This window comes from Vicia villosa, linkage group LG6, assembly GCF_029867415.1.
Source record: "Vicia villosa cultivar HV-30 ecotype Madison, WI linkage group LG6, Vvil1.0, whole genome shotgun sequence".
NCBI classification, from domain to species: Eukaryota; Viridiplantae; Streptophyta; class Magnoliopsida; order Fabales; family Fabaceae; genus Vicia; species Vicia villosa.
This window is the reverse complement of record NC_081185.1, coordinates 151,343,542-151,361,194: the sequence shown is the minus strand read 5'-3', so window position 1 is coordinate 151,361,194 and position 17,653 is coordinate 151,343,542. Positions and strand designations below refer to the sequence as shown.

The 17,653-nt window shown below is 35.6% G+C and overlaps 1 long non-coding RNA gene across 4 annotated transcripts; it reads left to right on the top strand.

Moving 5' to 3' along the window:
• Window positions 1-6,781: 6,781 nt before the first annotated feature.
• LOC131612772 (uncharacterized) lies at window positions 6,782-9,800 on the top strand. Of its 4 annotated transcripts, XR_009287479.1 has the most exons (5): window positions 6,782-7,060; window positions 7,378-7,866; window positions 7,972-8,702; window positions 8,783-8,872; window positions 9,126-9,800. It is a non-coding gene; the product is annotated as an uncharacterized LOC131612772 (long non-coding RNA). The 4 variants fall into 4 exon arrangements; XR_009287478.1 differs by having other exon boundaries at window positions 7,378-7,486; window positions 7,650-7,866; window positions 7,972-9,800; XR_009287477.1 differs by having other exon boundaries at window positions 8,783-9,800.
• The last annotated feature ends 7,853 nt before the right edge of the window (window positions 9,801-17,653 follow it).

Below are 17,653 nucleotides of genomic sequence, written 5' to 3'. Positions count from 1 at the left end.
CATCACCTCCCTTGACCTCACTCACTTGCACAGCGACCTCGATGCACTTCTCAGTCAAATCTCTCTTTTTCCATTGAAACTCACATCACTCAATCTCTCTCACAAACCCATAATTATTCGCGCTAACGACTTACGAGCTTTCTCTCAACATATTACAACTTTAACCTATTCATTTGTTCCAACGTACCTTCCTTCACAAGCAACCACTTGTTCCTCATCGCCGAATGTTTCCCTTTACTCCAAGAACTCGACATCCATCTCTCTGACCCCAATGCAAAGACCAAGTATTTCTATAGCAATAAAAGGAGCTTCCTCAATGGGTTTGAGGCTCTTTCATTGTCACTTTCCAAACTCCGCAAGATTAATCTCTCTGGCCATTACTCTATGGACGACAAATCCATTTTTCACTTGTTTAACAACTGTAAGCTTCTCCAAGACGTCATCATGCTTCATTTGTCTATGTTGTATGTTGTAAAACTTCTAATCTTCAAATTCATGTAACTGAAATAGAATTCTATTAATCTCAACATATACAGTGGTTTCTCAAGTTCTTTTATACATAGCGACTCGATATATTATTGGCCAACTAATTTGTTATTGAGTTTAAAATCCTTAAGTCCGGCTCAACCAGTATTTATGGTTATGGTTGTGTGGGTTAATTATGGGGTTTAATCATTAGCTCAAAATATATTCCAAACCTTTCTTGGTGCTCCTAGTCACAACATATCACATCATTTATCTATGTTTTTAGTTAAGAATTCTTGAACGCCTTCATAGTTTTTAGAGGTACACTCACTTGTTTTTGAATGAGTGAGATGTTTGAGACTTCTAAGAATCATTTTTCAATTTCCAAAACTATTATGGGCTGGTCGGAACAACCATCAGCCGTGGCTCAGAGAAGACAATAAATTGTTCGTTTTGTAGGGATTACCCTAGGAAAGGACAAAGGAGATCCAAGGTGAAAATACATTCGATTGTTCCCCGCATCCGACGTCTAGAGAATACTGGTTTTTTATAGGCATTCCATTATATAAAGAGCACACACACCAATTTCGGGTACATAATTTCAAATTCAAACTTTATTCACTCATCGAATTCAGATATTGATTTGGGCGTTGAAGTGCTAAATTTACAAGTCAATCCCCTCTCCACCACAATAGAAGCTCAGATACACCATAGTCAATCCCCTTCTTCAATCTATTGTTTCATCTAACAAAGGGGTTTCACCCATCAGAGATAAATTAGAGATTGTATGTCTCAAATATGAGTAGGAATGACAACGGGTCGGGTGCGGGTTTCACATTATCCAAATCCACACCAAAATTGGCACCCGAACCCGAATCCAAACCCAAATGTTGTTCGGGTGGCAAAATAACACCCACGTCCACACTCGTTGGGTTCGGATTTTTTCATCAAAACCCGAATCCACAGAAAAATCATAAAATATACTTTTTCTACTATTTTCCTACAACTTTCTACAATATATACATATATATATATATATATATATATATATATATATATATATACATAAGAGGGTGTGACTTTGGGTGCGGGTTTCACACTACCCAAACTCGCACCCGAAATATCGGGTGGAACGCGAACCCAAACCCAAACCAAGTCAACTCAGGTTTTCAACCGTTAACTCGGGTTCGGGTACGGGTGGGTCCCGTGAGTTCGGGTCTGCTTGCCATCCCTAAATATGAGGTTATCAACATGTTACATCATAAAAACTACAATGATAATGTTACAACAAAGATTGACATTGCTAGATTTTTTGACACTTTGGGCTGACACTTCCTCATTAAAATGCTAATGACTTTTGTAAATATTTGGAATGTTTAGCCCGACCAAGCAAGTCGGCACCCGGAGGAAAGGATGGGTACATGACAACAACAAGGGCAAAACTGAAAAGTCAGACCAACCCGACATGAGCACGTGGCTAGGGTTGACACTCAACCCGGGTGTGGTCCTTTACTCTGGTAAAGACGGGTTCTCCAGGGCGGTGAATAATGTCACAAGTAGGCTCTTAACTATTTTGTCCAAGACGGCCATGACCGCCACCCACTCATAAAGAGCTTCTGCCGTTATGGAAGTTACGGCTCTTTAAGAGCCAGACGACGAGAGTTACACCAGTTCACTCATTATGGAGGGAATCCAAGATCCCTTCATTAATTACATTGATTATGTCTTGATAACGCGAAAATGTATCACATATTTGACTTGATTTACATAGATTATTTCCCTATTTTATTTTAATTATGTTGTTTTATGTTGGTATTACGCTGGTATTTTAATGTGTTTCAGGAATTTAATGTTTACGAGGCTCCCCGAAGAAAAGGAGTAAAAAGGAGAAGAAATGGGCCCCATGGTTCATTTATATATATAAGAAGAATGAAGTGACAATGTCACTTTTTATGTCATTTGTGATGAAGGGGGATACGCCAGTCTCTTACAAAATAGGGGGCTACGTCTCCTTTTGGGGACACCCGTCTCCTGTATTTTAGGTGCACGTCTCCGTTTTATTTGTCATAGGAGACGCCCGTCTCCACTTTTGAAGACCTGTTTTTGTCAAATTCACACGTTCAACTCCACGAACCAAGTCAATTAATATGTTACATTTGAGGAGAAATAGGGGGACCACCTAGAAGGAGCAGTTACCACAATAACACTATAAAAAGAGTTGAATATTCATGTAAAAGGTGTTGGACCATGCTTAGTCCCAGCCACAGATTCTAGTTCAGTGTTATTTTCTTTTCATTCCAGCAATTTTAATTCCAGCATTTGTTTCTATTTTCATTCATCTTTTCTCATAACAATTTCTACACCGGAAATTGCTGTGAACCTTTTACTGGATCTAACTTTACGTTAGATCATAGTATTTTATTTCCTTGTTTTTATTATTATTATTTGTCAAGAATTTCAAGTTCAAGAATTGATTCAAGTACAACTTTCAGGTTTCTATCATTTATTTAATTTATATTTTTATGTTTCTTGCTTATAATTATTGAATATGTCTAAATATATTTATTATTATTAGTTATGCATGTCTAATTTAATAAGTATGTCTGGCTAATTTATTTAAGATATCGGTATGTAAAGTAATTTAACCGTAGGGATCCGAAATAAATTGGTTTAAATATGTTTTATCAAAAATCACTCGTTTCTGGTTTTGTGTCTAATTTAATTTACTAAAGTTCTAAAATCAACAGAGCGAGAGTTTGAGATTTTAGAATTGATAAAGGTTAAGATCAACAGAGCGAGAGTTTGAGATCTTTAACTGGATAGTAGACATAGAACATTAGTTTTAAGGATGGCGAAAGTGTATTAAAATTAATTAGAATTTATTTATTTTCAAAAAGTGTTTTTAAACCCAACGCGGGAGAGCGAGAACGTACGTTAGGGAATACTAGCACGATCCAAGTCAACAGAGCGAGAGTTTGAGACTAGGAGATTTAAGTAGGTAACGTCTTCATGAGGCGAGCATTTTAATAAATATGATGTTTTCAAAAAGCGTTTCTAAATCTGGTGGGATGGCGAGAGCGTACATTATGAGTTAGGATCGATGTCTTAATCAATAGAGCGAGAGTTTGAAAGGAAGACTTTTAAATGACATAGTTAGTAAAGGTTTTTGATTTAATAAGAATCTGGCCAATGGAACTTCGGATCACCTAAGTTAGACGAACTACATACCGATATCCGCACATTTATATTTTACCTAGATTTAAGATTTTAGTTTTCCCTTATTAACAACTCAAATATTCATTAGCCTTAGCTTTACATAGTAACTTTAGATAACGGTAGATCGATTTATAATCCCCGTAGATTCGATATCTTTTAAAACTACACGACACGACTATGCACTTGCAGTTATCCTGACTAATAGACACCCAAAGTCGCGATCATGGCTCCAGCAGCTATAAATAGGGCTCCCAGCTGAGGAATAAGAAAGATGCATTCTATCTTGAGTTGGCACTACCTGAACTGCTCAAATCCCTAAAGCTAAAAACTAGAAACTCCTATGTGGCTTTGCCGGAATCTTCTTCCGGGAGGTAATCAAAAGTGTTATACAAGAATATTTGGCGCCCACCGTGGGGCCTAGGTAAAATTTTCCCAGGCTGCACATATCTTCAACACCAAAATGTCCAGACCATTACCCAGCGATGAGAAAACTCCGCCTGACATGGCTCAACTCCTTGCCATGGTGGAGGCTCTGAGGCAGCAGAATGAGACCCTCCAAGACAACGTCCAAATTTTGCAGTCCCAAACGACACAAGAGGATCAGTCCCTAGAGGAGTCCCTTGATCTGCAACCTTTAGCCTAAGCCGTTTGGGAAGATACAGTGTCGGAGAGCTTCAAACCTCCTCACTTACCACCTTTCGACGGGAAGTGTAACGCCCCGATAATTTAATTAATTATTTAATTAAATTATTGTGGAATTTAATTATTGAAGGTGTCGAAGTTGAGAATTTTTGGCTTATTACTAAAAATTATTATTTAAAATGATGGATTGATGAAGTTGTAGAAAATAATATTATAAATATTATTTAATTATATGAGAGTAATTAAATGGACTTAGTTGGTCGTGTCGAAAAAAGTAAAAGTGGGAGTATGAAAATAGGGTTAAATAGTGTTCACCCCCCTGCCAAATAAGCGAGATTCGGTTTTCCCCCTTATTAAAAAAAAATTTAGCCTTGGCCCCTTAGAAAACAAGATTCTGTTTCCAGGAACCCCCTATCACCTGTTTGGCTGACTGGGCGAAGGGAATCTTGCTGACTGGGCTTGGAATCTTGCTGACTGTGCATGGTTTTGGAAAGCTTGCAAAATTACAAATAATAAAACTTGCAAAACCTGGGTTTCGAACCCAGGTCACTAAAGTTACAAACTTGCAAGCTTACCACCAAACCATGCATACTTTGTTGTTTATAATGGCAAAACAGTTCTATATAATAATACACCATTCTTTTTCAATATGTAAATTAAAAAAGATGTACATATTAATTAGTTTTTTGATTAACTTTTTCAATAATATATAAATTAAAAAAGCTGTATTATTTAATAATTAAATAATTATAAATGTTTAAAAGTATTTTAATTTACGTTTTTTTTATAAAATAGGTAATTAACGTATTATTTAAATAATTATATAAATGTATTATTTAATTATTATAAAATATTTAAATTTATTTTAATTAATATATGCATGTTTTGTTGTTAATTAAAATTATTAACTTTTTATATATATGTAAATTAAAACGTTTTTTTAAATATAATTATTAAATAATACATTTAATAACGTTTTTAAAAAAGCTGTATTATTTAATAATTATATAATTATAAAAAGCTGTTATTAAAAAAACTGTATTATTTAATAATTATATAATATATTAACGTTTTTATAAAATGTTATTATAACATTAATATTAAAATTAAAATGTTAATAAACATTAATTGTAACATTAAAATTAAAATTAAAATTAAAATGTTAATAAACATTAATATGTTAGTTTATAAAAAAAGTCTAAATTTTAAGGTTTTAATTGTAAGTAAAAGTATGAAAAACGTGAATGGCTCAATGGTTGGAGGTTCACCCCATATGCTTTAAGACCTGGGTTCGAATCCTAGGTTTTGCAAATCAATTAATTGGGATTTTTGCAACCTATCCACGCCACCTAAGCAAACAATGAAGATTCTGTGCCACCTCAACAGATTCAGCGCCAACTCACCACACCCAGTCAGCCAAACAGGTGATAGGGGGTTCCTGGAAACAGAATCTTGTTTTCTAAGGGGCCAAGGCTAAATTTTTTTTTAATAAGGGGGAAAACCGAATCTCGCTTATTTGGCAGGGGGGTGAACACTATTTAACCCATGAAAATATTAGGTCCAATAAGAATATTATTATTATTATTATTATTATTATTATTATTATTATTATTATTATTATTATTATTATTATTATTATTTGTATTAAGTTGAATAAAATGAAATATTAGGTTTTGAAGGAAGAAAAATAAGGATTGGGAGGAGAAAAAGAGATCGTGGAAAAGTTGTTGCGAAGAAAAATGGCAAAGAGGTAAAGAACAAAGATTCGACCGATGGAATAGAGCGATCTTCAATCCAAGGTAAGGGTGTGGTTCTTGCTCTATAACCGGGTATACGATGAATAATATGTGGGGTTGGGATGTTGAAATTACTGCCGTCTGTGTTTGTGTTGTTGTTGTGATGCGGTAAAATTGATATGTAAAATTGATCCTGTTAATGTTAATTTAATTAGTAAATTTGGTGAGTAATAGGCTATTAAATTAGTAGTATAATTGAGAAATATTTTGGGATATAGGACAAATAATTAAAGGTATTTGACTCTTTTGAAATTGTTTTATTATTACTTGAGTCAGACCATTAACCAATTAAGTTATATTATGTTGAAAAGTTGTTATTATAATTTGTTGATGAATGTTATCATAATGTTTTGAAAAGTTGTTATTAATAATTGTTGATGTGTTGCAGCTATATTACGTTGAAAAATTGTTATTATAAATTGTTGATGAGTATTATTATAATATGTTGAAAAGTTGTTATTATAAATTGTTGCTGCTATCTACTATCTACCCATTATTATTCAATTGGCCAAACTACCAATAATACCCTTTCCTAAAAAAAATTTACACTACTAAAAAGATATTTTAGTAACTAACAAATTAACACTACAACTTTTCTACTATCCAATAGCTATTTGACACTTGGAAACTAAAGTCCTTTCACCATTCCAAATAAATCCTTTCTCTCGTCTCTCTCATTCCCTCGTCTCTCTTCTCTCTCCTCAAACCCTAAAAAATGTCTTGGAAAAAAGCCACAAACTCCCATCTCTGTCGTCGCCTCTTTCTCATGGCACCACCACCTTAAGTGAAAAAATCAAATTCATTTTGGTATTCCTCATCTCACAGACTTCCCATTGAACAGGTTGGATTTCTGTTTCAAGATATCTCGCCGTCGACCACCGCCTGTCCTTCTCTGACAACTGATTTAACTGTGGAACATTTGATTTTCACAGTGGAACTTGGTAAAAATCGTGTCTTTTTCATGTAATCAACAAATTTAACCGTGGAACATTTGATTTTCACTTTTCTTTCCTCTTCTATGTGTTTTGGTGCCATTTTTGGTGCCATTTTCTTTCACTGATGTATGAACACGGTTGATGTTGGAACCTGTAAAAAAATGTGTCTTTTTTCTCTTTGTGTTTAGCTGTGATTTAGCAAAAAATACTTCACTTTACTCTTTATTTTTAACTTTGTTGATGATGAAACAGTGTGCTTATAAAGTTATCATCTCCGACCGTTCTTCCACTTTTTCCCTCATCATTTTTGTGTAACTTTGCAGGGTTTGTGTGCTATATATGCTTGGATCCTCTGAGGTACCGCAACAAGGGAAGCAGTTTAGACGAAGTTATATTAACAACAAAGTATTCTCATGCATTCCACAGTCAATGGTGGGCATTTTAAATGAAGAAATTTTACTTCTCCAGTTATCCCTAAACTGGTTTAAGTTAGTACACGCAAACAGGACTTACATTTATATGGACCACAACCTACATTTGCTACTGCCTTATCTTATTAGTACACACAAACAAGACTAACTTGTGATTCAAACAGGGTTTAGTGAAGACTATATCATGCAGTTCTCAAGAAACCAAGTTGGGCATTCTGAAATATGTCAGTGACATCATAAAGCCGGCAAGAAAAGTGAATATTTCACAAGGATGCACTCATATTCCCATGAATACTATATATTATATATGCTTAAGCACAAGCATTGCCAGTGTCTTTGAGAATTTGGTATTCACAAATAGAGATCCATTAATATACACTGGTATGGATATGGTTATTTGACAGAAAAATTAAAATGATGAAGCTTAAAATTAAAATTGGACTGGATTGCTAGACGTTAACTCATCAAATATGGCTCTTTATGCAGGCTTACTCTTCTTATGGGTCCGCTTAGCTGTGGGAAAACTACCTTACTAATGGCATTGGTTGGAAAAGTAGATCAATCTCTTAAGATCAGTTTTAAACACAGTAATATAGAATAAATTTAGTGTGCAAAGTCATTGATTTTAAGTGATTTTTTTAGCATAACTCCAAAATCAATAAAGATTCTACATATTAATTGTTGTGATATCATACCTTTTACTTTAGGTTTCTGGAGAAATCTGTTACAATGGTCACAGACTAGATGAATTTGTTCCTAAAAAAACATCTGTTACAATGGTTTCTAATTATGTTTGATAATCTCGGTAATTAATGTGTTTAAAGAAACTTATAAGTTGAAAGTATTTTTTTTGATAATTTAGCTTTGTTGTCTTTTACTTTCATGCAATAACTTAGAAGTTTGTTGTATTTTTGACATTATTGAATAAAGAATCACGATTTTCATATTTGAAAAACTATCATAAATTCATAATATTGAGGACCGGTTAACACACTTCACTCTTGTATAAACATTTGATGCTCTGTCGTATAACTTCTAAACAAACGCTCACCGCCTTTGATGTTTTGAAAGTCAACTAGAGCATTCAAGGCAGCATCACATCTAGCGAGTGCCACACCACCTCCTGCTCATGTACTAAGTCGTGGTATCGGTTGGCAGGGAATTTGAATTTTGCTGAATGGCCTTTTTGGAACACTGATTGGTTCAATCGTTTCAGTGTATGTGATATTAAACTTATTCTCATTCATAGTTTTCATTTTTTGTGAGACAAAAATTGAATCTTTTAGTATCATGACAGAGAATGTAGGACTTCTAGGAAGCAACTGTGTCGGAAGTTGAAGAGTCTTTTAAGTTTCTGTTGGCTTTATGATATTCTTCTCGATGTTAGGTGAGTGACAAACTTTATATGAAATGTTTCGGTGTTAGCAATTAAAATTTGACAGGATAAATTAAAGTTGTAGCAATCTGTTTGTTTTAGAGAGATTGCACAAACATCATGTAGCTATAAGCGCATTTCCTCTTATATTTCATGATCTTTACTGGTTTGTTTTTTTTGTACATTTTTTTAGAAGAAATCTCTGCGACAATATTTTAAAAATAAATATTCCTGCTATAACTTGTCATTAAACCTTTGTGAACAGGAAACTGAGAAAAAAATGACATGAACTACAATGTATCTATCTACTTACTGCTCTCATAGGATCATGATGAAAAATTCACATTTTGAGTTGGCTGAATCATGATTCAAAATGCATAGAAGAACACTTTGGGTGAGCCAATCCGTTGTTTTGGTGAACCTCTTGACAGGCTGATGCAAAAATAGTGACAGTTAAATTGATCTTCTAAGGCGTATATATTCGATTGATGTTTCATGTTGGAATTTTCTCGGTGTAGCAGTGCGTTGGGATCCTTTATTTACCGAGTCACTGGTACTCTCAGTTTGAATAGCCTGTATCCATGTACTGTATTTAGAATTTATGCTATCGGATTTGGTAGTGGTTGAGATGGAAAACGAATAATTGTTTCAAGGGCCTGCATTGGATCTGGCTAGATTGTTCTATTCTCTGTCAATGGAAGTTTGTGGCCGTGTTATGTTGATTACATGGTATAATTAACATGATGTTGTTGTGTTGTTTTTATATGTTGTAATTTAATATATTTCCGAGGCGCACGTGGTTATTTTGTTTAATGTTCTTAGTTTCTCAGATTCTGTTTGTTTAGTGTTCTTAGTTTCTAAAAAAAAATCTGTTTGTTTCTGTTTGTAATGTACATGCAAACTTTATATTTATGTCTATGTTTGTTGGTTTAGTAAAAATGTTTGGTATTTGTAGTGTTTAGTGACGTGATATTGTTTTATAAATATTTGATGCCATTATACAATTATGGCAGGATAGAAAATGAATTTCAGATTAAATTTTATGAAAAGAAAAATGTATAAGTGTGTTTTTTTAAGGGGTAAAAATAAACACTAGAACAGTATTAGGTGGATATTTCTGTCATTATTGTGTAAGAAATAGGTAACTTTTTATTCAAATGTTCAATGCATATTTTAGATTTTATTAGTTTTATTTAAATTTCATGTTCAATGTTTTGTCAAAAAAAAAAAGGAAAAAAAATGTATTTATAGTATCATTCAGTGATTGTTAATTGTTGGCAACCTATTTGGTCAATCGTGGTAAATTTATTCCTAATTATGAATAATTCATTAAAATAATTTATATATTAAACTTTTTTGTTTTATAAAAAAACCCCTATAAAATTATTAGCTTCATCATTTTAAAATAGTAAAATTATTATTTGTATTTTTTATTGCTAGTTATAATTATTCGTTAAAAAATAGAGGAGTATATAGTCTATATCTAAATAAAAAGAAACAATATTAAACTATAAAATGGTGTTACAGTAACTTTCAAAAAATATTAATATTTATAGATATTTAAATATTTTATTTTAACCTAGTCCAAGCCCATTTAGTATCAACAATATTTAAATATTTTATTTTAACCCATAAGTTTAATTTTTTCTCTATTTATTTATTATCATTAAAAATACTAATACTTACCCAAGAGCACTTGGGTGAGATGACAAGGATCTCTTCCAGCTTAACCAAAGGTCCTGGGTTCGATCCCGGCCCTGCTGCATGCAGCAGTGTTAAATCTCTTGAGGGAGGGATTAGTCTCTGCAGTTGCGCGCAGAGGATACCCGGTTTATTATTTATCTCACGGGTGACTGTCAGCGGGACGAAAATAAAAAACTCGCTAACTTACAGGGACCAAAAGTGCATTTAAACCTATATTTTATTACTCTTTAACCTTCGATGACCCATATTCACTTCTTTTAATTTATTTTTATGCCAAGGTCATCTATTGCTATAATATTGAATTTTATAATAGAGCATGTTATCCTCTATTGTTGTTGGACAATCAATTATTTTATTCAACATTTGGCCCTATTTTGCTATTGTTTTCTTAACTTATCTTAAATCTTTTTTATGATCATTAATTTAACTTAGAACCTAATTTTCATACTACTAATATCTTATTAGTATTTTTTTAAATGGTTAATTTCCATTTTATATATGTAATTTACTCAAACTTCTTTACTTCACATTTTTCATATCATTAAATAAATACTACACCACAAATAATACACCTGTAATTTACTCAAACTTCTTTACTTCACATTTTTCATATCGTTAAATAAATACTACACTACAAATAATACACCCGGGCGACAACACGGATCTCTGACTAGTATTATGTTAAAAAATTGTTATTATAATTTGTTGATGAGTGTTATTATAATATGTTGAAAAATTGTTATTATAATTTGTTGATGAGTTGCTGCTATATTATGTTGAAAAATTGTTATTATAATTGTTGATGAGTTCCTTTTATAATATGTTAAAAAGTTGTTATTATAATTTGTTGATAAATTGCCGTTACAATTGTTGTGAAAAACGATACCAATAACAAAGTATAATAGGGAATTAGGGAAGAGAATAAGAACACAAGAATTGGTTATAACTGCTATTCTTTCACTTTCTCTTAAAACAAGATTACAAGTTTACAAGAATAACAAATAACCTCTCTCACCCTAAATTAGGATTTGCAGCTTAGCAATGATGAGAGACTAGTATGCTATTTATAATAAAACCTAACATACTAACTAATGGGCTTTTTCAGCAAGGCCCATTACACAAGCCAACTTAATAAACAAGCTAACTTAACAAATTAGGGTTTAAACACTAAAACCTAATTTAACATGCTAACAACCCTAGCATCTTCGACATCTGCATGTTAGACCCATCTTCGACTACAGCATGCACACTTCGACACCAGCATGTGAACAATCCTTCGACTTCATGCTTAACTCTGTCGAACTGTCGAACCAAGAAGCTACCCTTCGACAATACTAGAGTTCGATCCAATATCTCACAAATCTCCACCTTGGACCTAACTCTACAACGTCAAGGAACAGACTAGCTTTCTTCATGCAGCTTTATCAACTGCATACAGTGGAAAAACTTGCAACTCGGCAATGTCTTGGTGATCATATCAGCAGCATTGTCTTCAGTCGAAATCTTCAGCACTTGGACTTCTCCACGCTCGATTACTCCTCTGACGAAATGCAGCCTCACATCAATGTGCTTAGTTCGCTCATGATAGGCTGAATTCTTCGACAGGTGTATTGCACTTTGACTGTCACATTTAACAGTGATACCTCGACCTTGAAGTTTCAGCTCCTTCGCAAAACCTTCAAGCCACAATGCTTCTTTCACAGCTTCAGTTAATGCAATGTACTCCGCTTCAGTGGTTGATAGAGCAACAACCTTCTGAAGTGTTGCTTTCCAACTAATTGCTGTGCCAAACATAGTGAAAACATATCCAGAAATAGATTTCCTGGAATCCATACAACCTGCATAATCAGAGTCGACATATCCTTCTATTACTGCTTTACTATCTTCACCCAAGGCTCCACCATAAATTAGGACTCTATTCAGAGACCCATTTATGTACCTTAAAATCCACTTCAATGCTTGCCAGTGAGCCTTTCCAGGATTCGCCATGTACCTGCTTACAAGACTTACTGCGTATGCTATGTCGGGTCTAGTACAGACCATAGCATACATCAAAGAACCAACTATATTAGCATACGGAATGCTATTCATATAGGCTCTTTCGACATCAGTACTGGGACACTGATCAACACTCAGCTTGAATTGAGGGTTTGTTGGAGTCACAACTGGCTTCGAATTCGACATACCAAACTTTTCAAGAATCTTCCGTAGATATGCCTCTTGAGATAGACATAACTTCGACTTCTTTCTATCTCTTCGAATGTCAATTCCAAGAATCCTGGAAGCAGCTCCCAGATCCTTCATATCGAACTCCTTATTGAGTTCAGCCTTCACCCTCATCACATCTTCAACATTGTTGCTTGCTATGAGAATATCATCCACATAAAGTAACAAAATAACAAATGAATTACCAGGTCGAAATCTGAAGTAAACGCAGTGGTCGAACTGACTTCTAATGAAACTTATGCGTGCCATGAACTTGTCGAATCTCCTATTCCACTGTCGAGGAGATTGTTTCAGCCCATACAAAGATCTCTTTAACTTGCACACATAATCTTCCTTCCCCTTTTCGACATACCCTTCAGGTTGCCTCATCAGGATCGTTTCATCTAGATCACCATACAAGAACGCAGTCTTCACATCCATCTGTTCCAGTTCAAGATCGAACTGTGCCACCATGGCAAGCAACATTCGAATGGACCTATGCTTCACAACAGGAGAAAACACATCATTGAAGTCGACACCTTCTTTCTGAGTGAAACCCCTTGCAACTAACCTTGCCTTGTATCTTTTTGACGTCACTCCTTCAATTCCTTCCTTAACTTTGAAAATCCATTTACAGCTGACTAACCTTGCCCCAACAGGTTTCTTGATCAGTTCCCAAGTATGATTATCATGAAGAGATTTCATCTCTTCATCCATGGCCTTCAGCCATTCAGTCTTATTTCGACTCCTCATAACTTCCTTATAGTCTCTAGGTTCTTCGTCTAGAACCTCACTTGCAGAGATTAAGGCATAAGCTATAAGATCTGCATATCCAAGTCTTTGAGGTGGCTTGATGACTCTTCTCGACCTATCTCTCGACAATAGGTAGTCATCGTCAGTTTCCTCAACTTCAGCATCTTCTGCTTCTTCTTCGACTTCATCTGGGATATGCAATTCAGCATCAACATGCTCCACCTCAACAGGAATCTCTACCTGTTCCAGCTCTTCGTCAGATGTTTCTGTACTTCGACCAACATCATCAATTTTCTTAAAAGCCATTTTAGCTTCATTAAAAACTACATCTCGACTGGTGATACACCTCCTGTGACCTGGCTCTAGGCACCATAGCCTATAAGCTTTGACTCCTTCAGGGTATCCCATGAACATGCATTTCAGAGCTCTAGGTTCGACCTTGTCTTGCCTAATGTGAGCATAGGCTACGCAGCCAAATACTCTCAGTTTGTCGAGATCTGGTGGATGTCCCGACCAAACTTCTTCAGGTGTCTTCATATCTAACGCTGTCGAAGGACATCTGTTTATCAGATATGTTGCTGTCGAAACAGCCTCAGCCCAGAACACCTTTGTTAACCCCGCACTAGTCAACATGCATCTGACTCTCTCCAAAATAGTTCGATTAAACCTTTCAGCCAAACCATTTTGCTGTGGAGTACCTGCAGTAGTTCTATGCCTTGCAATACCAGAGGCAGCACAAAAACTGTCGAATGCCTCATTGCAAAATTCAAGGCCATTGTCGGTTCTGAACCTCTTGACCTTTCTGCCAGTCTGATTTTCAACCAGAGTCTTCCAACTTTTGAAATTCTCAAAAGTTTCATCCTTAGTCTTCTGGATGAATACCCATAATTTTCTGGAATAATCATCTACTATGGATAGAAAATACCTTGCTCCTGAATGTGATGGACACCTTGCAGGCCCCCAAAGATCAGCATGGATGTAATCAAGGGATCCATGTGTTCTTTGTTTGCCTTTGTTGAACTTCACTCTGCAAGATTTCTCTTCAAATCAGGAACATACCTGACTTCAGTCAACAACCTTATTGACTCATCATGGAGCTTGAATCTCACAGATCCAACACCTGCAATCTTGCAAGCCTTGTTGTTTCCCAGCAATACTGATCCACCATCTTGATCACATAATTCCTCAAACAAGTCTTTGTTTGGAGTCATGTGCCAAGTGCAACCTGAATCCATAATCCACTCCTTCTTAGAGTCACTGCTTGAAACCACAAGAACATCAGATGATTCGAAATCATCTTGAACAATGGCAGCGTTGCCATTATCCTTACCTCCATGATATTTCAAGCGTTCAGGGCACACCTTTCTTGTGTGACCCTCCTTCTTACAATGGTAGCATCGAATGCCAGATGCTTCGCCACTGTAAGTCTTCGACTGGCTTTTGCCTTTCTTCTTGTCGAACTTACCATCCTTTCGTAAGAGTTTTCCTTTAACGGCCAAACCTTCGCCAACAGTCGAAGGTTTATGCTCCTTTCGTTCATTCAAGTCCTTAGAGTACAAGGCTGATTGAACTTCTTCAAACGTCAGGGACTCCCTTCCATACAAGAGAGTTTCTTTGAAGTGAGCATGTGATCGAGGCAAAGAACACAATAGTAACAGCGCTTGATCTTCATCATCGATTTTCACATCAATATTTTCAAGATCAAGAATCAGCTTGTTGAACATATCCAACTGCTCAGCCAATACTTTGTCTTCAATCATCTTGAATGAATACAAAGCTTGATTCAGGTAGAGTCGATTTACCAGCGATTTGGTCATGTACAAACTTTCAAGTTTCACCCATAACCCTGATGCCGTCGTCTCCTTTGATACCTGCCTGAGAACCTTATCACCAAGGCTCAACAAAATTGCGCTGTGTGCCTTCTCAATCATAGTCGTCTTCTCCGCTGCCGTTAATGCAGCATTCATGGCTGCCTCTCCCTTCAACGCTTCCAAACAACCCTGCTGAACCAGTAGGGCTTTCATCTTCAAGCGCCACAGACCGAAATCATTCACTCCGGTGAACTTTTCAATCTCATACTTTGTTGACGGCATCTTCTCCACGCTCACCGCACCAATTTGTTGTGAAAAACGATACCAATAACAAAGTATAATAGGGAATTAGGGAAGAGAATAAGAACACAAGAATTGGTTATAACTGCTATTCTTTCACTTTCTCTTAAAACAAGATTACAAGTTTACAAGAATAACAAATAACCTCTCTCACCCTAAATTAGGATTTGCAGCTTAGCAATGATGAGAGACTAGTATGCTATTTATAATAAAACCTAACATACTAACTAATGGGCTTTTTCAGCAAGGCCCATTACACAAGCCAACTTAATAAACAAGCTAACTTAACAAATTAGGGTTTAAACACTAAAACCTAATTTAACATGCTAACAACCCTAGCATCTTCGACATCTGCATGTTAGACCCATCTTCGACTACAGCATGCACACTTCGACACCAGCATGTGAACAATCCTTCGACTTCATGCTTAACTCTGTCGAACTGTCGAACCAAGAAGCTACCCTTCGACAATACTAGAGTTCGATCCAATATCTCACAACAATATATTGAAAAGTTGTTATTATAATTTGTTGATGAGTAAGCCATTAAATATTGTTGTGAATTCAATACCAAGAACAAAGTATAATGCAAGGGAAGAATAAAGGACAAGGAAGAAGAGGAACACAAGAATTGGTTATAACTGCTATTCTTCCACTTTCTCTTAGAAAACAAGATTACAAGTTTACAAGAATAACAAATAACCTCTCTCATCCTCAATTAGGATTTGCAGCTTAGCAATGATGAGAGACTAGTATGCTATTTATAATAAAACCTAACATACTAACTAATGGGCTTTTTTAGCAAGGCCCATTACACAAGCCAACTTAATACACAAGCTAACTTAACAAATTAGGGTTTAAACACTAAAACCTAATTTAACATGCTAACCACCCTAGCATCTTCGACATCTGAATGCTCGACCCATCTTCGACTACAACATGCACACTTCGACACCAGCATGTGAGCAACCTTCGACGTCATGCTTAACCCTGTCGAACTGTCGAACCAAGAAGCTACCCTTCGACTAGAGTTCGATCCAATATCTCACAAATCTCCACCTTGGACCTAACTCTACAACGTCAAGGGAACAAACTAGCTTTCTTCATGCAGCTTTATCAACTGCATACAGTGGAAAAACTTGCAACTCGGCAATGTCTTGGTGATCATATCAGCAACATTGTCTTCAGTCGAAACCTTCAACACTTGCATCACATCAATGTATTTAGTTCGCTCATGATAGGCTGAATTCTTTGACAGGTGTATTGCACTTTGACTATCAAATTTAACAGTGATACCTTGATCTTGAAGTTTCAGCTCCTTTGCAAAACCTTCAAGCCACAATGCTTCTTTCACAACTTCAGTTAAGGCAATATACTCCGCTTTAGTGGTTGATAGACCAACAACCTTCTGAAGTGTTGCTTTCCAACTAATTGTTGTGCCAAACATAGTGAAAACATATCCAGAAATAGATTTTTCTGGAATCCATACAACCTGCATAATCAGAGTCGACATATCCTTCGATAACTGCTTTACTATCTTCACCTAAGGCTCCACCATAAATTAGGACTCTATTCAGAGACCCATTTATGTACCTTAAAATCCACTTCAATGCTTGCCAGTGAGCCTTTCCAGGATTCGCCATGTACCTGCTTACAAGACTTACTGCATATGCTATATCGGGTCTAGTACAGACCATAGCATACATCAAAGAACCAACTATATTAGCATATGGGATGCTATTCATATAGGCTCTTTCAACATCAGTACTGGGACACTGATCAATACTCAACTTGAATTGAGGGTTTGTTAGAGTCACAACTGGCTTCGAATTCGACATACCAAATTTTTCAAGAATCTTTCGTAGATATGCCTCTTGAGATAAGCATAACTTCGACTTCTTTCTATCTCTCCGAATGTCAATTCCAAGAATCCTGGAAGCAGCTCCCAGATCCTTCATATCGAACTCCTTATTGAGTTCAGCCTTCACCCTCGTCACATCTTCAACATTGTTGCTTGCTAT